Genomic DNA, 23,991 nt, shown 5'->3' on the forward strand with positions numbered 1-23,991 from the left:
TAAAAATTGGGGCAAGTGGTCTTTTTGATGTGTTGCCTGCAGGAACAAAAGAAAACACAAAACTGAGCATTCTTTCTCATTTCTTCATGAAGAGCATTGAGCACTGCTTTCATGTTTTGTAGTCCATAGAAACATACTAGAGCCGTAAAATTCCCACTTACTGAAATACTGGGGCTGCATGCTTCCCTGCCTATGGGGAAAAAAACCTGTCATTCTCTTCCAGGAGCCCATTGTCAAGATTTGGATTCTACCTCCAAAATTCAATAAGTTTATTTTTTGTGCTCACAAACCAGCATAGAAAAGTCTTGGTGATTATTGCATCCCCTGGGCAGCCTCTCATCTGCACCTGAAACACTGGGACTGTCTGCTAGGGTTAGAGATAGGATTAGTGTTAAGTTTGGGGTTAGGGTTAGGGCTTAGGGTTAGTGTGACATTAGGATCATGATCAGGGTTAACACTTGTGTCAGGGTTAGGGGCTTAAGTTTCTGTTTCCTAAGAGAATGTATTTTGGAGCAGACTTCATAGGTCACCTTGATTCAGCCCTAACTATATTCATTTAAATCTATTTGCTGTACTGGCCGTTTCAGCTTCTTGCAGTCTTAGTTTTCTTGCTGTGGATATTGCTCTGGTTGCATGGATCATTGAACAGGAAACAGATATGCCCTTTGTTGCTCTCCTCTAATAATCAGTAAGGAAGTTGTAACTTATGTTTCCCTGTAATGAGGTTCTCAAAATAAACAAACAAGTGAACATGCAAACAAAAAATCTTCTCTGTAGCTCATGGGAATAGATGCTCTCTGAATTATCTTGCTGACCCATTCTCATTGTAAGTGCTTATGATTTGAGTCCCATGGCATTAAATCATGGAATGGATTCACATTTAAAATTTGCATCTCTTGTTGTTTTCACTTGCTTATCACTGGGCCTTTACCTTCATCCACTTGAAATCTGCAGACCCCAGTTTTCATGCTTAAAAAAAGAAAACACATGGAAAAGCAAGTTCTCATGCACACTTAAACTTATCAATGTCAAAAACCCTTATGTGTTTTTTTACAATCAGAATTGATTCTTTCCTTCAAGATCTTCATAAATCAATGGTGGCTCTGATGATACTATCTTAAACAGCAAATAATACTTAATAGCTCTAATGAAATCTCATCAAGAAGCTGATCCCTAAAAGGTACTTTCCTTGGTGTGTGCATGTAAAAATCACCCAGTTTCAAATCCAATAAATTAGTTGTTATCAATTCCTTTGATGTTACTATGTTACTGAGAAATATAAAATCCTCAAGAACTGGCACATCATTCTTAGTCTGTGTTTCCCACTCTAAAGAGAAGCACTCCTGTCTTATTTCAAATACTGGAAAATTTTTCTGTTTATGAGCATCTTTTTAGTGTTCTGCACCACTTTGGGTGACATAAAGCAGCACATTGCTCATTCAGATCCCTGACCTCTCCTCTAGCTAATGTTTCCATAATACTAAAAGTAACTGCTGAAAAAATTAACTCAAATATGATAAATAAAACTATATTAAGAGATTGCATGAGAAATCAGTGATGCAGCCATCCATAGGCAGTATGTGTTTCTACCCCTTGTGTGCCTTACCTGTGTCCTATTTGTCCCAGCAAATAGGAAAATCCAACTCAGGCTCTCACACAAATTTGCAGCAGACTCTGACAATATTTCCATTACTTCAGAGTGAGTTGTTTTCAGTAGCTTTAGAAACAGGAGATCTAATATTGAGTTAGAATTGCTCTGGATGGACAAGTGCAGAATTCACCTGCCGGCACTGAATTTAGGTTGATGGCAGCTTTCACTTTCGAGGTCACTCTCAAAGTTCTCTCTTCTTCAGGGATAGATGATATGGTCTAGCTTAGCTTTAGCAACTGTCTCTAATACCACATCAGTTGGAGCTACACAGACCTTCTTATTGCAGGAGAGGCTGCAATAGGCTTATTATTCAGCCTTTTCCTCATCCTCTGTCACTCTGTTTACTCTGGAATAAGTGGGAGTAATTGAGGTGGAGTGATTGTTCTTGTTACAGAATGAATCCTCTACAAAGGCTTATTTCTGTAGAGGGAAAAGCTCTTGTGTAAGAACCACCTTGTCTGTGCCATAGCATGTACTGGCATTCAAACAAATCACAGTCCTGCTGTCTGCCCAGGCAGAGCTGCAGTGCTGAGGGGCCACCTCGGGAAGTAGGGCTGCCCCTCTGAGCTCCTCGTGTCCCTGGATGAACTGGTTCCTTCTCCATACTGCCCCTTGCAGCAGTGAAGCACAAGAAGTAAGTGTCATGCTGGCTGTCACTGCAGTTCTTCCCTAGCCAGCAGGCCTTGTGACAGCAAGCTGTTAGCCAGGATGGTCGGGAACTAGAAGAGAGGGAGCCAGCAAAAGCAGCTTTCCCTTGATCCTGTACCTGGGAGAACAGTGGGAATATGCTGTTTGCAAGACAGTCTTCTGGTTTGGAAACAAAGGAGGAAGAAAACTGGGGAGACTGAAGGCTAACTGTTGTAAGAGAGTGAACATTGTAGTCAAAGATTCCCTACAGGGCTTTTGCTCTTTGCTGGCTCACAAGCTAAGACAGAGATGTTTTTCAGTTTAGAAAGCTAGGACTGTGGTAGAACCCCCAGAACCCAGGCCCACACAGGATTTCAGGAGTACCTGTGGATATCTGCTCACAGTTTTTTTCTTTCCAGGACAGGGTTGGTTTTGATTTCGTGCTCCTTCCACTCCCCTTGCCATGCAAATGCTTGGTCATTGTTTTACAGCTTCAACTCATGCACAGGTGGATCAAGGGGAAGTGCTCAGGCTGCCTCCTGTAGAGATGTGCAAAAGCACATCCTCCTCAGTTACTCCCTTCCTTCTCATAGCATCTGAAATCTGACTGGGATTATACATGGATTATTGTCAGGATTATACATGGATTATTGTCATGGTTAAACTCCAACCACCAACTCAGCCCTGTGCACTCAGTTCCCCCTGGAGGACCAGGGGAGAGAATCAGAAGAGTGAAAGTGAGCAAATGGACAGGTTGAGAGAGAAACAGTGCAATAACTAAAATAAAATTAAAATAATGAATTTTAAAGAAAAGCAAAGTCTCAAAAAGAGAGTGAAATAAAACTCAAGAAAAACAAGTGATGAGTCTGAAAGACAATTTCTCCCCACCAGCTGAGCAATGCCCAGCCTGTTCCCAAGCAGCAACTTTTCCCCAGCTTATAGGCTGATCATGATCTCATATGGTGTGCAATATCTTTTGTCCATTTGGGGTCAGCTGTCCCAATGCTGTCCCCTCCCATAATCTTGGGAATCTCCAGACTGCTCACTGGTGGGGCAGCATAACAAGATGAAAAGTCCTTGACTTAGTTTAGGCACTGCTCAGCAACAATTAAAACACATTATGAGCATGTTATTGGCATCCAAAATCCAAATCACAGAACTCTGCACCTACTAGGGAGAAAAAGTAAGTCTGTTCCAGCAGAAACCAGGATGGTATCCCTTAAATAGCACCATCAGTAGGGATAGGAAAATCATAGCATGTTTAAATCATGAAAGGCTCAATAACAAGACTCACTTTTGGATCCATTGTGGCTTTTTTCCAGGCTGAACACTCTGGGGTCAAGGACAAATTGGGCTGGTTTTGCCCTGAAAATATTATGGCTAATGACATAATGACCAAGCCTTCCTAGCAAAAAGCTTGATTTTTCTTTTAAACTTTACTTTTTTCTCCTCTCCCCCAGACTACTGCACATTCTTCACCAATAGTTCAACTGGAAGACAGAACAAACAAAGCAAAACCCAAAAGGGCTAAGCTTTTATGGTTCTTTTACTGTAGCAATTAAATTACTGCAGCACTGTATTGTGCCAAGTGATGTCAACATTGAGACAGTGGTGTGAACCTTTCTTTTGGGAGTGAACCTAGAAATATAAATCTTGATGAGGGAAGAGTTCAAGTCATCATTATCCGTCCATTTTCACTGCGAAATTGAACAAATATTGTTATATGTTTCATCTCAAGGTCTTCCCAGTTTAAGAGATCCTGGCTTTCGTAACATAAAGTGTTCTCTGAAAACAATAAAAAACCCAATAATAAAAAGAAAAAAAAATCTCTAAGTAAACAGCAGGCTGTTATGAAAGGACTTTTTTCCATTTAGACTCTTTTTTCCACTGCTATTACTTTTTCTATTAAAATTTTTCAAAGCAAGAAAGGATCCCTCACTGAAGCTCTTCCCTTGAAAAAGCAGCAGTCATACCATAACTAGAGGTGTAATTTTTGGGTACTAATTCAATATAAATAAAAAATGAAGGTAAGGAATGCTGGGTTTACCGCCTGCCTATCAGTTTTTCCATCAATCATAAATACTTGTTTGTGTTCTGAATTATAGCCCACAGGTAGGGAACTGACTTAAGCATGACCTGTGATGCAAAATATGAGGAATTTAGCTAAATTTTTCGTGTACCAAATATACCTGCCAGGCTGAGGGCACAGCCTAAACCAATTAGTCCTTGGTTTCTGCAGCTCTGGCATCTATCACACCAGTTTGTATTCTAACACTTGGGATTGCCCAGAGCTGCAAAACCTGAGGTCTCTTCACACTTACACATTCCTCTCTCAAGTCATGCCCTTCTGACATCCAGAGCACATGGACTGGAATGCACTAAATGAAAAATATTTGTCCCTTGTGTGTCTTGTAATTTTTAGGTTTTGGAATTTTCTAAGCATTTACTAGATCTTAATGTTTCGTTAAAAAATCTAGGTGAGAAGAGGTGTTTTCCTGCCTCTTTGCTTTTTGTTCCATCAGGTTTCATTTCATGATGTGCTTTTCATCAGGGAAAATTACACCATTTTAAGTTTATTTTTATTTCTGAGGCAGTTTACTGAGTGACAGTGAGTTTTTGTTTTTGTCTTCCTTCCTTCATCTTAAAATATTTATGTTACAAGCATAGTTGGACATATGCCTTAATTGTATTGTATAAATAACAAGACTTCTCCCATAGAGGAAAACATAATGCAGAGTTAATGTACTTTCATATTTCCACCCCAGGGCTACATTTGATCCACACTGTTGTGACAACCACATTGGCCTTACCAGCTAAATTAATCTCTTCCTCCTGAAATACAAAATCCTTGGTAGTCATTTCAAGATATAGCAAATACCAGCCATGATTGTGCAAAAAATATATATTGCTTCCAGGTTATTGGTGTGTGCTGCATGTGCATACCTATCCCAGCCTTTGCGGATTGTAATATTGAGGAAGAATTGAGAGTAGAGAATCAGGGAAGGAGCAAGCAATAGCCAAGGGCACTCATTTCCCACAGAGGGACTGGTCAGTGCTGAGCTGTGCTTGGGGAGAGGGGGAAAGGAGCACACAGGATCATGGCTGGGGAGAGGACACAAGTGCACATGTGATTATCCTTCATAATTTCTTTTCCCTCCTCTCTGTGGTTTCTGTATAGTTCTTTCAGTAAAGTATTCAGTATAAGTTTGGGAGTTCTTTTTATCAAGTTTCTGAAGGCACAGGTAAAGGCTTCAGCCCTTTCCATTTCACATTTTGAAGCTTAGTTGCAGTGATGATGGGAAAAAAAAATTAGAACAATATTTTATTTGAAGTGCTCTAGTGGTGCCATTGGATCAGCAGACACCTGCAGAGCTGGTGCCCCTCTGCCACCACAAAGAGAGGTTTCTCTGCAACCAGGAGGAGCCTGGAGCACATAAGGCCTCAGAAGATTTTCAGGTAATCTCACCAGGGTGGTTTCCTCACAGCTGCACACCTGTTCCTAGTCCAGGGAATGCTCAACATCAGTAGAGACTTGCTGGTGTTCACAGGATTTCTTTAGAAAGCAGGAAAGAAAACATTCCTATCAATTGTGCCACTCCTTTAGGTCTGAAACAATATTCAGCCACTGCAGCTTTCCCCATCTCCTGCTTGTTTGATGTCTGATATTTCACCTGCACTTTCTGATCTGAGGGAAATGTTGTATTAAATTGAGGTTTTGAAGAGCATCCTTCTTCAGATTCCCCTCAAGAGGTCTCATCTCAGCCTGGTTCTCTCTGCATTTTTGAAAGCATGAATGTTCTTAAAAGCCCACTACTGTGAGGTTCATTGGTGCACTCTATGTTCCTAGTAAATTTTTTTATGGTAAATTAGACTTCCTCTGTAATCACAGTGAAACAGGGAAGGAATGAACTGCAAAATCAGAAAGGTTTTCTGTGCCAGTTTATATGTCTGGATAGCTTTGCAGATGGTACAGGGTTTAAAAAGATCAAGAATATTGATCTCCATTTTAAGCCCCTGAAAAAACTGAAGCTGATTTATGTCTTGTGGAAATCTCCCAAGTCAAATAACACAGAAATAAAGGGAGAACTTCTGCATTTTCTGCAACCTCATTCTGCTGAAAGAAAGCATGGGAAGTATTTTTTAGGGTTATTTCTTGATTGGTTTGTTTTTCTTAGCTTTCTCTTGCATTTACAAAACTGTTGGGATGGATTGCTGTAATGTGTTTTATCTTCTCTTCTACTTGAGAAATTTCATGAACGACAAACCCAGAAAACAGCTGATTAGACCTGCTTTTTAGGTTCTGCTTGATTCTAGAAACTGAGAAATGGTTGGGACAAATTATATTAAGATAACTTGCCTTTGCACTTAAAATTAATATATTATCCACACTTGAAATGTTAGCATCCTCCAGCAATGCTGGGAAGGGCAGTGTCAGCATTGCAGGTGATTCTAAACAGGAAGGGACACAAACACCTTTACTCTTTAACCCTGCTGCCTCATTTCTCAAGGACAGTCTTCCATGATCTCTCACTGAAATCAAAGGGGCAATTAAATAGATTCTTCTGCACTCATGGCATTACAGCAAATATTAGCTTGGTTGCCAAACTTAGGTTTTACTGCTGGTGGACCATTGCTTCTTGTGCCTGTGCACCTGCACTGCTGCAGGGAAAAGCCTGCACTGTTGTGCACTGCAAAAGTGTTTCTGTTTCAGTGCCCCTGAACTCCTCATTGAACTCCTCACTGAACTCCTCAAGCATTTCACTGGCAACTTTGAACACAAGTGAAAAAAAATCTGTATTTCAAACGGTGAAAAAGATGCAATCTATCTCAAAGCCAGGAACTGAATGCTTTCTAAATAATGTCCATCTTTCCTGGGGTTTGTTTAGGGCATTATTTTGTTATTTAAATGAAATTAAATTTTATTGTTGAGAGGAGTCTTGTGGAAAAAAACCCTTGTTAAAATGGCATTGAAGAAAGCAGGGCTGAACATAGAAATTTATTTCTGCATAGCTAGGGGGGGATTAATGTATTTGCCTAGAGCTCTTGCATTAGTATTCCCAGCTACTGGAAAACAAAAATCATAGGGTTTCAGTTTGGTTTGTTTGTTTTGGTTTGGTTTTTGTTTTGAGCAGTTTGCCTAGCCCTGGGTGATATGCTTACTAGTTAGAATTTTAAAAGCCATTAATTTTTACCTAATTTATTTCTACCCCTGTAGGCTCTTACTTTCTCACAGGAAATAAGGAGGGCTCTTAGCAGACTTTATTTGGAGTATTATACATATTTTCTTTTTTTTTTTTTTTTTTGCTCCCCAGGCATGCTGAAGCTGTAGTAGCTGGGCACAGATCCTGACTCTGAACCCAGACTGACCCATTTATTACCACAGACTCATGAAGGTCTCAAAAACCTTTTCTTAAGGTGTGTTCTGATACACAATGCAGAAATTTTAGCATTATTACAGGGTGAAACCAGGTGAACAAAACCTTCTTTTTTTTCCTCCTAGTAAACCATGTGACCAAGAAAAAAGAGAATCAGGTCTCTTCTGAGCACTTTTTCCTCCCCTTTCCATAACAACTGCAGCATTTGCTCCCTGAATTACTTGGGGGATGTTGGATCATAAAGTGGTGCTGCTTCCTAATGCCAAAATGTGAGCAACTGAGAGAATGCTGAAGACAAAATATTTCACACACAATATACAAGATTTTGGGCTAGCCCAGTGTTTGGACTCCCACTTGAGACAAAGTGCAGAGGCTTTTATTTAACAGGAAGAAAAGTGGTCATTGTATCTCCCCGTATGCTTGTGTTTGTCATGATATACGTAACTCCCACTGATTTTTCCTTTCTTTTCCATTCTTTTGGCTAGGAAAACATGAGAGTATAGCGTGTGAAGGCCTGCAGTTTTCCTGGAGAAATTTGTAAAGATGGGTGACACAAATTCATAGGGCCACCCTTCTTCTCTGCTTGACTCTAGTAGCATTCCCAAATTGGCTTCCTTCAGAGAGACATTTTTGGGAGTATGCAATACAAGAAGCTCTTGCTTGTACTGGGTAAAATTCATCCAACGTGCTTTGAAACCATGCATTTGATGGTTGTCTGAGTCTGGCATGCTCAGGGAGGTGGATATTGGTGGATATTGATTGCTGCTTGGCAGCCACAGTGTGTTCACTCTCCGGAACACATGAGGAAGAGTTTTCAAAGATAAAATGGTGTCCCCCATAGTGTCTTGCATTTGTGGCATCAAGTTCTTGGACATGAAGCATTCCACATTCTTCTTGTGTCCTGGGAGACAGTTATTGTGCAAGAATTGTTTTTAAGGGTTAAAGTGAAAGACATGAATCCCTAAATTCTTGTAACATAGTTAAAAAGATAATTGTGGCTGTTCATTTGTATTTTTAAGAGGCAGCATGTATATTAGGTGTATTTTATTTCCTGTTATGGTACATACAAACTGAATAAATTTGTGTTCTCTATTAAATCTAATTCACGTTATATTTATTTGGCTTTCCATTAGCATCTCAACTAATAAAGATGCAAACAAGCTAAACAATTAGAAATATTTATCCATTTATTCTACCTCATTAACTCAGGCCTACTCAGGTTCCTTTTGGTGCTTCCCTGAGATTCACCTACTTTCACCAAAAAGCCACCAAAAGAAAACTTTAGACAAGCTCCGACTTTGAGTATTATTGTTTAAGTCCCTGGAGAAGAAGCCACTGTTATGAGTAGATTAAAACGTTCCTTTGCTGTTAGGGTTTCCAGTCAGGCAGGGAAAGGAGCCCATCTGGAGAGATTGGTGTGTGAGGCAGCTAGTGACAATGGCAAACACCTGGTGGACTCTCAGGTGCATCACTGCTTCACCAAATCAACTCCTTGCATTAAATCCAAGCCAAAGAATTACCAGCTCCTTTCCTTCCTGGACTGCCATATACAAATAATGCTTCAATTCAGCACACTGCTCTCACCAAAATGCAGTTGTACTTGTTTTCTAGAAGGGGAGCTTCTACTTGCTGTCAGATTGACTCTCACTAAATTGTCTCAGCTGCCTCCGAGTAGCCAGTAAGCAAAAATGTCTCTCCTACCAAATGAAGGGGGTTGCTTGAGAAACTGCTCATTGAGAGCTAGGTCAAAAAGTGCTGATGTTTGACACTCTTGTAGCATATTGCTTTTTTCTTTTTTCTTTCTTTTTTTTTTTTTTTCTTTTTATTATTGTAACTGTTGTAACTGTTCCATTTTCCTGGTAAATGATTAAGCATGTACTTGTTCTAATTTTCAGTGCCTGCAGGTGGTAGTGAGCAGAGCTGTCTCAGCCCTGCTCTGTAAACAATACAGGTATTATTCTTCATGAAAATCACAGTGTAGCTTTCTATAGCACAGAAAGTAGCTCTAGGCACTAAGCTTTGAATTGGGAAATAACTTTATAATTTAAATGTGGGCTTATGTTAACAAAAAGAAATACCACAGCCAAAGTGGCTACTATGGCACAAATTGTTCATTCTGGCCAAGAAGGCATCTTATTATTTATCAGCCCATGAGAATGCAAGGTAACTTGCATTCTCGTGGGCTGATAAATTCAGACTGGAGGTGGTTAATGCCTCAAAAATGTACTTGAACAAGCAACTCTTTTCCTGCATGTCTATTATGAACCCCAGTTTCTGGGCTTGTAGGGGATGGTCTTTTGTTGCTGAGCTGGTTCTGCTCACCAGCTTTCATCCAAAAGAAAAGGCTTCTGTACCATGTACTCTTGAGGATTGCACTGCCAGACTTTGAATTGGAAACAAAGGAGGAAAATGTATTTGAACCTGGGACAACCTTTCAAATGCTTTATAGGCTTGCATGGTTGGTTATATAATTAAATTGTCTCATCATTTCAGTAATTAAGTATAGTGGTAGCAAAAAAATAACTGAATCCAAGAAGTGTTTTTTGTCTTCACAAATAGTTTAAAAAACTGCAGCTCCAGAGTTGGCACAACAGCCTTTCAGCAGTTAATAAAACACACCCCCTAGATTATAAATTAAATTAACAAGGGTAGTTTGCTGGGCCACAAGTGTAATATTGCCTGTAACAGCCCTTCTGTATTTTCTAGCTAAGGACTGATAAGTGCTTAAAGGTGAGATTTCTTTTGATGAGATGGAGGATTTTACAATTTTGTCTGTAGATAAACAAATAACAGTAGAACAGGAAATTCAGCAGCTATATGCATCAGTTCTGCCTAAACTGAGAGGTGTGTGGTCCAAATTCTCTTTTTGTTCATCTGCTTCTGATCAAGATTTGTGATCACAGTGTCACCATCACACAGGAGTGGACATCTGAGTGACAGAATGCTGCAGAGCCTTTCAGTGCTCTTGCTTTGTGCTCACAAGATGGGATACCCCATGGTTGTTCATCTGGCAATGAACATGGATATTCATTCCTCAAGGTTAAGGCACTTCTTCTCCATAACTTTGAAACTTGTGTTTCTCTATAAAAATGATGCCTATTCTATGAAAGAAACAAAGCAACAGTGCTTAAGTCAATGATAACCGTCCTTTTACTACAACAAAATATTAGGCATCACTAGAGAAATTCTCCTGTTCTAAAAACATTAAAATATAAATTTATTTTTACCTTTCAAGTGACTGTGGGCGGGAGAAAATGAAAAACAAAACTTTAAGATGCCTGTCCAAACAACTTTTTAACAGAATGGGATCTTGTCTTTGTATTTAGTGTAGTAACTTCCGACTCTCAGCCCTTGCTTCAGTTAATGTTCATTAATCCATACAGTAATTACTGATTCTGACAGTGAAGATGTGCAAATAGTGAATGCAAGTGTGGACAGGTGAAAGTGGAGTTATTTGTTGTCAGTATTTTCAGGTGCTGAAATTTTGTTTCAATTATTTTCATAATTGATCATGACAATTAAAAGTTTAGCTTTCCACAAGGTGTCAAAAATGCGGCAAAAGTAACACCCTTATCACAGGGTTTTAGAGACAAACTAGCGTAGAGTAAATTTCCCCTTTCAAAAGGAATTTGCTCTGACATTGATACAACGGATGAGCAAAATATTAGAAGCAAACAATGTGAATTCATTGACATATTTGCTATTCATTGCAAATTCAGCAGTAACTTCAGAGCACAAAGTTATCTCCACACATCTCTTTGACATTGTTAAGTATCTCTAATGGCACACATAAAGAAAACATACACTCTTAAGTCAATTTTTTGTGCCTTAGTGCAGACTAGTGCAATGCATTTTCTAGCCAGTTAATTACTTTTTTTGTGCTACATATATCCACAGTGTAATTGTTACAAATAGCAGAGATTTTTCTTATGGTAGCTGCTCTGAGCATTCTACCTTGACATGCTTTGTTCCTTTATTAAATTGGAAAAAAGAGATAGGAATTAAAAAGGGTACATTTTCATCACTTGCACATTGCACACTCACTCTACAGAAGCCCTGCCTCTCCCATCCAGTGCTGGTGGCACAAAAGAGCTCACAAGTCTGCTCCATTCCTTAGGCAACTTTATGACAGAAATAAGATTTTAAATCCTAATTTCTGTTTTAAAAGCCATAACATGTGTCATAACTAATGCAGGTCGGGTATATTTTGTGATCAAGAAATTAAGAAATGCCCTATAATCCAAAAGGATATGAATTGTGAGGATGTCAAAGTTTGTATATTCCCCTTCTCACCAAACTGGTTCCTTGGGGTGGGATAAAGTGTTAAATTTCTCCAGGAGTGAATAAGATTTTCTCTGTTAATCCCAAAATGCATTAAAAGCTTAAATCCTTTTGTGGTAGGGGGAGGGTAGAAGAGTCTCCATACTATCAGAAAATTGTGAGCAACATAAAATAAGGTTAGAACAGAAATTCTGAAAGCACTGTGAAACCCAAGCAAGGCATATAATTCATCTAATAACTCTGAAGAGTTCTTTTTTCTAAAATATGATGTTGTTTACCTTTTCGGTGCCCTCTAGTTACCTGGAATGGCAATACCTCACTCCCATCCACAGCCCAGCAGGCAGCTGCCAAAATGCAGCATTTTCTGAGATGTGTTGCAGTCACTCTTTTGAGAAATTAAAGGTTACTTAAGAAACTCTGAGTAAAGGTAAGGGCTCTCACCAGGCTTCAGGAACATTTTGAATATCTTTATTTGACAGAACTCCTGACTACATAGAAAACATGATCAAGCTTGCAAGGCACAGGAATGTGGATTAAAAATGACAAGAGGGATTAGCCCACTGAGACAACAGATGAAAGTCACTGCTCGTAACATGGGACTTCAAGTAATGATTTTTCAAAATCTACTGCTACTAACGGATGGTTGATGTATGGCTCCTATAAGTCCTGACAGTTCAGCGGAGCTATTGACAATGTTTGGTTTGCATTGAAGTCATTACACTCAATTTCACTTTTTTCCCCCCTTATCTGTTTCTTTTTTCTTCTTCTTTTTGAATTATCAAGTGGCAGTTTATTGAGCTCTTTCTTTTCTTAGACACTCACTAGACCTAGGCATACTGATAGAAAAAAGAGCCATGAAGTTTCACAGTGGTGAACCATCTCCAGCTGCTGCACCTTTAGAGTAATGAGTGGATGGTTAGTAACTTGCCCCTATTAGCTTTGGCAGGAAGCATGATTTGGCTTTGTGCTGCACCATGCTGGACTGTATCAGAACTCACTGCCTTTTTCTTTAAGGCCAAAACATGCCAAACAGATGACAATGTTAGTGTTCCTGAAGCTGACAAAGGAAAACAGTGGTAAATATCTTGTTCTGTGTAGGCTGTGTGTCGTTTGTTATCATTGGCAGGCACAAATTGCTGTATTTAAATACAGAATATATGGTGTAGCTGTATGACCAGGCTGCTTGCTTTGTTCCACTGTGAGGACAGATACCAGTTACACTCCAGCTCTTATCAGACAGGTCTCATCTGGGTCAGGACTGGGTTCCCGTGGCTCAACCCTTGAACAGGGGTACTGACCTGCAGCAGGTGCTTCAATCACAAAAGCACAGGAGCTTGCACCTTTCTGTAAGGACAGTATTTATGCCTAAATATCCATGTGAAGGCTCTGTGTGCCATGGAACTCCCTGGGCTGGCAGCTGTCAATGTAACACTGTCTCACTTGTAGGAGAGGCACTGGAGATGAAAGAGAACTTTTAGGGAGCTGAGCATGGCACGTTCCCTGTGAGGAGGAATCTGCAGGGGAATAAATGCCTGTCTCTTTACAAACCACTCGTGCAACTACACTATTGTGGTAGCCCCCAAAGTGTATTTTTAGAATTAACACAGCGTTTTTAAAGGTCTGCTCTCTATGAAGCAACCTTTCTTTATCCCAGACATGCTATTTTTTTCCCTTTTTTTGGATGCCAATCTCTCAGCCCCCAGAGAGCAAGCTCTTCTATCCAGCAATGCATATGTTACAGTAGCTGAAATCTTCTGACCTCTGAAAGGCCTGTGTATGAAATATAATACCATGAACCAGCCGTGGTATTTTCATTATTTGGATAAAAATCCCCCTAGTCCAGTGAGAGTTGTGCTTCAATAAGAACCCAGGAACAGAGAAGTTCCCGTCAGCTCCCACCAGCACACGGAACATCTGAGGGAGGAGTAAAGGCCCAGTCAGTGTCTGTACTAATTCTGTAACTTTTTGTAAACAACTCAGCCCCTCTCATGTTGCAACTGGGCTCACCTTCCCTTCTTCTAGACCAGCATTAAAAGAGAATGCATTAATAGGAAAGCTGAAAAAAAAAAACAAAAAAAAAAAAAAAAAAAAAAAAAAAAAAAAAAAAAAAACACCAACTAAGGGGAAAAGGAGAGGAGAGTAAAGGGGTTGATCAGATGGGAGGCAACATCTTGGATCAGATCTTCATGGCAAAACTGAGCCTTCCCACGTCAGATGTAGCTCTGCTGCCCATCATACCTACCTGCTTTCTTGAAGGTGTGTACTGGAAGGTCTATATTGGTTGATATCTTAAAAATAGGAGAAAAAGTAAATTTCTGGACCAGTCAGCTCCTTCATTTTTTGTGGCACCTAGTTTACCAAAACTCACTTAATTTACTGAACCTCGAATGTCGTGAGTCACTGAGGTCTCATTTCACCACAGCATCTATGCCAGAAGAACATCAGATTTTTGCTAAGCCAGTACTTACTTACTTTGGTAAGCCAATACTTACTCTATTCCTAAAATATTCTCTGAAATGGATAATTCATTAGACAGCTGCATTGCATGATATAAAAACAGCAATGTAAATGTCTTTTGAATGATGTTCTTGCAGTTTTAGTAATAAAGAAACTGGCCTAGAAGAGAGGATGGGAAAGAAGGAGTGCTGCTGAAGTTTATATGCAGACCTCTAAGTTTCATTAGCAGTATCAATTTTATGCAAAGCTTGTCAACCATCCTGAAAATTCAGCAACTCTGTAGGAGCAGTGTCACTGAAACCTAAGCTGTAGGTACAGTTTTGATTTGAAGTTTTTTCAGTTATGCACTCTTCCAACAGATAAAAACTCACCCATGTCAAACAAACATGAACAGGCTATGACAACGAAAGCCTGCATCTTTTAGAAATAGAGCCTGTTTTCTTTCAGCTATATCTTGAACCTCCCAGTAAAAATGCAGAAGAGTGGTGAAAGCATCCTAACAAGCCTGGCTCACCAGGACAGGGTTTAACACCTTAGACACTGTTTTTAAAATGTGTTCATCTCAAGCTGTGTGGCTTTAGGAGGAAAATGTAATGATATGAGGTAAAATAATTTAGAAAACGTTTCTGTTAGTCCTCTGTGCATTACTTTGTTTGTTCTTGGCTGCTAAGACAAATGAGTAGTTAAATCACTCTCTGAGTCAAGTTGCCTGGTGAAAGCTTTTTCTCTGAGTGAAGACTGCATGTGTTGGCTTGGTCAGCTCAAGACACCAAACAATCAAGAAAAAGGTATAAAGAGTTGGTCCTGGTGTGCGATGAGTGATGGCTGACAAGGAGGGGCAGGCTGGAATGGAGGCAGTGAGCTGAATTTGTGTCTGTGTATGTCAGGATACCTAATGGATGATGGAGGATGACAGCTGATAAGTGCAGCATATAGGGGGATTTTTTTGGGGGGGTTATTAGTTTTTTACTTTTAACTCTTTGTTTGTAACACACAGTGACACAGAGCTTTCTGAAAGCTAGTGGGGATCCAGTTTCTCACCCCTACTGCCCCTTGAAAGAACACAAAAGCAAGTACTTGTGCCAAGGTCAGCTCTTTGGGAGTAATCCCAGCGAGTCACCATGGACTAGGAAGGCAAAATCACAGTCTTGGGGGAAAAGAAAGAGGTGATCCCAGTGAGAGACAGGTGGGTTTATACACGGAGGCACTAATAGGAGGCAGGCAAAAATTTTAACTGCAAATTATGGCACTTGGGTTTTCCTTTAAAACCATGGTGAACTGCAGTTTTACCCTGAAATCAAAGATTATGAAAGGAAGCCTATAATAATAATTAGTTTGACTCAAAGCATGGTAATTTGAGTGAAGTGAGCATAAAATTTCAACACTGAATCACACCTACAATTCAGTAGGAGAGGATGGTTCATTAAGTCAGGGCAACCCATACAAAAGTTGATAGGGCTCAAAATATTCATTTTGAAGAAGATTTCTCATTCTTTTTCATTCTTTTCTGGGACACAACAGCGCATGTTTGTTGAAGAGTAAAAGTTGGTCTCAAAAAGAGGAACATCTCCATCTGATACTTCAGCCCCTAGAGGCTACTGGTTCTCTGCTTATAATTAACACTTCTCTGGTGTATAAAACACAGCAACACAAGTGTGGGGTCAAGCATTCAGCTTCTTGCAGCTCATCTTATTATCACCCTGGTGGAACATCCTAAGCCATGTAAAAAAAGCACCCAGACCACATGGCCTGTGGCAGAGGCTTTGCTGCTGGATGGGCTTCACAGCCCCTGGACTGGTGCTGGCAGAAACAAAACAGCATGAAATTCCCTTAACCTCTTCTCTTCTGAAAGTCAAGGGATGAATAGACTGAAACACCTCTCACTAGTTTGGTAAGAGTAATTCTTATATAAAAAGACCTTTAGGCCAAATGTTTCACATTTGGGTTCTGATTCACTGAGGGTGATTCTTCACTGCAAGCTTCGTATCAGAAAAAACACCATCAAATCAGCAGACAACACTTACAATTAAAATTCAAATGTCTCTCATTCAGACTCTTTAACATCAAGATTTTTTTGAAAAAAATCATGTGATCAGCTGCAATTTTAATTATTATCAGCTGAGGACTACTATAAAAATCCTCTTATTCTTTCTTCAGCGTCCTTGTGTTGAATCAGCTGCAAGGACACAAAAAAGTGAAGAACAAAACATGAATAGAAATTTAATGTCCTCAGCTAGGGAACATGCTTTAAAAAACTGAAACAGAACGTAGAAGAGAATAAATATTGAAAGGCAAATTATTTTCTTTACCTTAATAATGCAAAAATATACATAAATATATATAAATATAACATATATAAATATAGGATCTTTTTGGACTAAATGCAAATACACGTCAAGAAGAATTTTACTTATCTACTAAAAAACATGTGTTTAAATGAAAGGTGTGTTAGATTGTTTCTACACCATTTCTCCTGTCAAGTATCTTGGGTTTTACTTGGCCAATTTTAGAGACTTCCTGACTTCCACTGCTTTCCAGCAGTTGAGGTTTCTGACATGTATAACTCTCTATTAATTCTTCAAAGGAGTTCATCTCTTTTTAAAGTAAAATGCAATAAAACTAATCAAAAAAATGTGTGAAGGGAGCCAAATTTTTCTAGACAAAATGTGTCAGCAAAAGGACACAGTCTCATCTGTGATGAGAAACATGGCTGATGCTTTATTTGTTGTTGTGTGCTCGAACTTAGAAAAATATTACAGTGGAAAAGAATGGCCTATTCTGAAATCAAAAGTAATTAGGAAAATTGCAGATTTTGCCCTTACACATGGTAAAGTACTACATTTAAGTACCTAGGAAAGCACTAGGAAGAGTAAAAAATTAACAATTTCAGGACTTCAGGCTTAACGCTCTCATTTTATCATTTCTCTTCAGATCATGGTTGTCCTCTTAGTGGGCCTCAAAGTTTCTATTTGAACAGAACTGGAATCTTCTTTTACTTCTCTCCTGGTAATGGGCTCTGGCTGACAATCTCTTTTAAAATGCTTGGTCCAGTTTGAGTTTTCAGTACAAGGTTCTAGGTTGATTTAAATCCTTTTAAGGAGGGCACAGTCTTCTTCAACTCTACTATGTTGTAAATTCATACATTTTTCTTAGTGGAAGGAAAACTTTTCAGCAGGCAGCCAAGCTAACAGCTCTCTGTTCAGATGACCTGTGTTGGATGGAGTGTGTTTGTCATGGGGCAAGGGGTGATGTGCTACAGCCCAGAATCCTCATGTAACTCACTGCCAAGTCCTAGAGAGAATGAGTCGCTCTCATTTTTAACGAGGACACAGCGGGATAAGGAAAGCCACAAGTATTCTTCACTTGATCTCTCTGTCTCCAGGTAAGTTCCACAAGGCACTCCCTGTTGCCATTAGGATTTTATGGAGGTGGCTAAGGTACACTTGTGTTGGGAAGAACAAGCTGCCCTTTTGCAGTGAAGCTGAAATCATCTCTCTGTTGAGGGAGGATTGCACACCACTGAGTTTTACCCTCCAGATCTGGTCTCTCACATCCAAGAGCAGATGGCTGCTCCTGCTCTCCCAGTAAAACAGGACTGTCTCCTTGAAATACCGTGACAGGGCAGCACAAACCTGTTGCTACACACCCAAAGGAGAAGAGGAGAGCACTGCTGCACCGGTTCCGCTAAATGTTAAATGAGGGGACAAAGTCAAAGCATCAATTTTGTATCTTGCTTATTCTGGGGTAGTAACTCCAGCACAGTGAGTACTGCAAGCCTCTTTGCATGAAGGGATTTGCCAGACCCTGAGGAAGGAGAGCTGTGAGAGTCTGCCCTCCCTTTGCATGTCTGAGCTCCCTCTCCCAGTGTTACCCAGTGTTAGCCCCCAGCTGACAAGTTCTTCACCTCAGGAAGAATTCTGTGTCTATCTCTGCCTACTGATTTCAAGCTGAAACTCATAGGGACAGACACCCAGGAAAGGTATGTCTCATAGCTTGATTGCAACTGACCAAACGGCCAAGTAAATTTGCCTACCCACACAAGCAGGACAGAGTAATTTAAATGGTTAAATACCTCAGTCTCAAGGTATTCTTTCCCTTCAAGGACATCTGAATCTCTCTGAGAATAGGCTGAATTTCACCAGGAGCAGAGAAAAGAGTTGCCACAGGTGTGAGTTGGTTCTTGTTTCTTCTGTTACTCAGCTTCTTCACTTACCTTTCTGGAAGGGCTACCACAATATTTGTGTTCCTTGTCTTTCAGTCCCCTAGCTCAACTTTTCCTGATGTTCCCTCAGCTCCTTCCAGTGCTGCATGTTTGGAAAGATCTCCCAGCCCTGACTGTGCACTGGCTAATTCAGCCACCACATCTAGCCACCATTCCTACTTGTAGCTGCTTCCACTCAGTGGAGCCTCCTGTGAGCCAGAGTTGTCCTGGAGATCAGCCCAGAGACAGGTTTTGTCTTCTCTTGGCCAGGAACCTTCTCTCTCTCTGATTGCTGAATGTCACTGCTGGTGATGCCCAGCACACAAGGATGGGTTTGTACCCTGAGCATACTGACATGAGCTACGACTTTTGTGCCCCTGGGAATCTGGGAGACAATTTCTACCAGTGCTGCAGTGTTTAATTCACATGGGGGTAGAAGCCAGCCACATGTTGTCCACAAAATTTCTTCCCCAAGAGCCAGCTAGCACTGATCCCAAATGCAGATCTGATGCTTCAAAGCAAAGACTGGGAAAGGATGGATCTTTTTCTGCCCACTTTCGTGACAAAATTGTATATATATGCACCAAGTGAACTGAATGTTGTTCTACCAGCACACTTCACACTCTGCTCTGAAGAGAGGTACATGTCTTTAACCAGCCCGTGTTGAATCTGGGCTGTGAAAGTCAAGGCACTCTGATTCGAGGGCCAAAGATTTCTGCCCAGTAATAGTACACCAAGCCATTGTCTTTTTCAGTATTTTTGGCTTTTTCTCCTGAGGTCTCTGTTGAGTGGTACAGGAAGAGATATGAGCTGTTTCTGCTGCTGATGCCAAGTAAAGCACTGAATAAATGTCAAAATATTTGCATCCCAAATAAGCTGCCCATTCTTATTTTTCCTGTAGAGCATAATCATCTTTATTCCAGACAGGTTCTCTTACTCCATCAAGATCAACCTGGCCTACTTTATATGTAAACTTAAGTTTGCCTAGCTAGATGCTAATATATTTTTATTTTAAAACCAAATTGGAAAATCTGTGAACATCCAGGAGGAGTGAATATTGCAGAATCTGATTCTCCTCTTCTCCTATGCAGACTTCCTTGGTCTTGTACAAAGTAGACTTGAGTTTTGCCAGTCTGGTCTTCTCTGAGAGAATTTACAGCCACACAGGGAAATAATCACACAAGTCACAGGCAAAACAAGCTGTCATCTTTAGCAAGAAATTGCCAGTGTGCTTTAATCCCCAAAGTATGTTGTCTTCCTCCCCAGATATGATCAATTCTCTCCTTGTAATTGTTAAATGCAACCATGGCTGTTATTGTGCTCTGAATGATTTCTGTATTTTCATTATTTTGCTGCTATTACTAATGCAGATTCACTTGTTCCTGTGGAATTGCTCTTGGCTTCTATGCAAATACCTGTCATCTTTATGTCTCAATCAATCTCATTAGAAAGAGAAGGTAAAAAAAAAAAATTAAAATGTGCCTTTTTTCCTTCTTCTTCTTTTTCTGACAAGCAGATGCTACATTTCAGCTACTGTTCTTTGGTAACTAAATGTTATAAAGATGATCAAAGAGATGGTGAAATATTAAGTAGTTACTTTCATTGCCTCAAGGACAAACCCAATGAAGCTTTAGTGAGCTGCTGGAGTGAGTTATGCTACTTGATATGCAGTTTAGTGTTTACCAGTTACTATTCAATCAGATATCTTTATGAGAAGTAGCCTGCAACCCCTTAAAATATTTCTGGGTGGAAATGAATTCCTGCATGACATCATGCAATAATTTTCATTGGACTCGTTGCCAGATGAGGAGAAAAATGAAATGAGACCAACTGATGAAATAAGCTAAGAGTGAGGATTTAGATTAATGGCAAAAAAATCAGATGCAGGTGGGATATGATGAATCCTGCAATTTTTCAGCATTAAGACAAGGAATCAGAAGAATCCTTCGAGAGGATGTACATGATGTTTATTTGTGCAAAGTGACCTTGTGAGCCAAAAGCCATTAATTTGATAGCGCAGAACACCATCGCCACCCTGTGGTTGCTGGGAGAATTAGGCAGATGTAACGCATTGCCTAATTAAAAAGCAATCAATCCTGCCTGCTGGCTAAAGCGAAGGTGTTTCCATGGGCTTTTGGGGAGCTTGGAGGGGATGAAACAACGCTGCCCTTGGGAATGGAGCTCGAGAGGTGAGGTTCTAACACGGCTGGGAAGAGAGGATTTGTTTTGAAGGTGGAAGAGTCTTGCCTCTGCGTGTGAGCTATATATTTTACAGGTTCCTGAGTTGACAGAATTTGGCTTGATTTTCGCAGGATGATGAAAGACACATCCCAGAGAAAAGCCATATGGGAAAACCGTGTTTTTTCTGTAATTCTACATTAAAAAATTGCCCAAACATTTTTCTTAAAATGTCCCCTGAAAATATAAGCATGCTATAAATGCCTAGAAGGACTATTCACAACATTAGTCATAGCTTAATAAGAAAGTAGCCTTACACCTTCTTAATTCTCTGAGAGAAAGCCCTGCCTCCCAAAGGCAATTTTATTCAGGAGGCTCTCTGTATTGTAAGCTACTTTACCTGAGAAATCTTTCTCCTTCTGTAGAGGAAGACTGAAAGGATTATGCTCCCACCCTGGGAGTGCTCTTGACCAGACTGGATGAGTCTTTGAGCAGCCTGGTCTGGTGGAAGGTGTCCCTGTCCATGGCAGAGGGCTGGAACTAGAGGATCTTTAAGGTTCCTTCCAAACCATCCTATGATGAACATCTAAGCGTTCAATGGATAAACATCCTATCTTTAAGCTTCAGAACAGTTTAACAAAATTATAAGCAATATGAAAGAAAATTCTCCAGTGGGAAGTGTCAGGTGATGGTTTTAATGAACCTGGCTTCCAACACTATCTGTACTTTTGTGAATACTCGGTGTTCATGTGAGGTACCCACTATTACAGGCCAATAAAGCCAGGTGCAGTGCAGATAGATGGGAAATTCATTTTCCATAGAGCAGCAGTGTATGGGCATTTTGAGCTGCATGGGCACAACTGGGCTCTCTGAGGCTGTGCACAATCTCCATGTCTTGTGGTCCTAATCTGCAGGAAATTTCTGCAGTGTGGATTGCAACTTCAGTGAAGGAGAAGGTTTTGGAGAGCATAAAGCAACATCTGTCTGATGCTGCTGGATTAGATTTCTTCATCTTTGTGTTGGATGATAAATGTCTCATCTCCCAGAGGAGTTGGAGTTGGTTTCTCCTCAGAACAGGTCTTTAGTGCCATACTGTTCCTAAGCTTTTCAGAGAGGCAACTCAAGGATGACCAGCACAAACTTTACTCACCTGTAATTTAATTTAATTTAGAACTGAAAGACTTTAAAAGTTAAGTGAATGCATTTAACCCACTGCACACTTGACCTTCAGCACAAATTAGCCACTGTGGACTTCCCACCTTACGGTGGGAGCTTATGCTAACATTTTTCTTCTACCAAATGCTTTTCCATCACACTGAGATCCTGTAAAGGACAGGAATAAATATAGCCACTCACCTCAAAATCAAGATTGGAGGTGAAGAAATATAACAGCAGTGCAGTGTTACCATAGTAACAAAAGCTCTAAAGTGATCTAATCTACTGTTAAATTCCAGCTCAGAGATGAACAAAAAATCAACATAACAGAATAAATGTTATATTAAAAAGGGAATGAGGATATTTTGAGACTGATATTATATTTGCGTCCCAAAATATAACATGAAAAACATATTTGAGAAGAGAGGAAATTTTTAGCCATTAAAGTTGCACATTTACCGTGTTTGTTTCTAATTTGGACTGTAATTAATCTGTGGTGAGATTGGCTGTCAGACGACTTTTTGCCATACTGCCCAAGTTAACTCACACAGATATATTGGTCCTCAGAATATTCCCCTCCTGTCACTCCGGTAACACAGATGGTGAAAAGTGCCCCATATGCTTTATGTCCCAGCTTTTTCCAGCCATTAAAGCCTCACACCCATCAGTGCTGCAGGATTTAAATGAGTTCAAACACTGAATCTCTTCAAAAATTGGTTTAGAGCATGAGGAGCCTCTGAAGGGTCTTGTATTGCAAGGCAGAGCTGTTGTCAGTGTGTGTTTCTCTCTCTGGTGGATGTTGATATGTCAATAGGTGTTTTCATTCTGTTAAAAAAAAAAAAAAATTAAGATTTTCCCTTGAGGTTCATTGTCTCTCTCCCCCAAATAAAAAGTCAGTTTTGAAAAAAACAAAGTAGAAGTTCTAAAACATGGGTATTTCTTGCATACTTTCATGGCATACCACTCTGAGCATAGACACTATGAACAGGGTGAAAGTAATAATTTTCTTTCAAGTTGTGTTTTAATATCTTTAAGGACACTGTAGCTGTTAGTGAAGATTCAGTCATTTTGATCTGGGGAAATGAAGGTAGAGGGGGTTTTATGTTAGGCTGTCTCTGTTTGTGCTGTATGTTTGAGATTTTAAATACCTGCTATTTAAGCATTTCCAGAGTAGATAAGAAATTCGTATTAGTAGTCTAGCTGAGTTTGATGTAATTTTGACATATGCATAATAATGGGAAAGTAAAAAGAAAATATCTGAACCAGCACCAATACATTTGAAATAATTTCTGAAGGAATTTGATAACTGATGTTTTAAAACGTTCAAGGTAAAGAAAATATATTCTAGTGACATAGTTTGACCAAAAAAAAACAGTCCCTCTGAATCTAAGCATCTGGCATATATTTCATAACAAGGTATGTCTTCATGATCAAAGACACCCCAGAATCTCTCTCTGCTTCATACTGAAGAATAAATTAACTTTGTGTATGTTTTGAAAGTAGGTCTTTGCATGTATTTCATCAGCAAGAAACAGATGAAAATAGAGTTTGCAGAGCATCACTTTCAGACTACCTTAACAGCTTACAAACAGCATGTGAACAGCATGCTTTTCAGTTAAGTTTTCCTTTTCTAATGGAAGGAGATGTGCTCTTAGAAAATGACAACTCATTTGCATGCAATTTGCACACTGCTTTTTTGCAGGAATACATTTGACTTTTTGCACTTTTCTCTGGTGGTTGCATTTCATTTTCTCGGTGCAGAATAGGAGTGCTAAGATCACATTTTAACTTAAGAGCATTACTTGCAAAGACAAGAGGCTGCTCTTTCCAGATCTCTCTTCCAAGCTGTGTAAAATCCAATTTTTTTTTCCTGGTATCAAATCATGTGTGTTTCTTTCTCCTTTATACCATGCACCAGACACTGTCAAATCTTCCATAAAGTTCTTGCCTCATTATTGAGAGATAGGGAAAGTAGAGCTATTTCTGAGGCAATAATCTTTGCTTTTATGGTCTATTCTCCTTCACATTGATTGCTTGAATTTGAAACTCTCATGGCATTTTGCAGG

This window comes from Zosterops lateralis (genome assembly GCF_965231275.1).
Source record: "Zosterops lateralis genome assembly, chromosome: 3".
Classification (NCBI taxonomy): Eukaryota; Metazoa; Chordata; class Aves; order Passeriformes; family Zosteropidae; genus Zosterops; species Zosterops lateralis.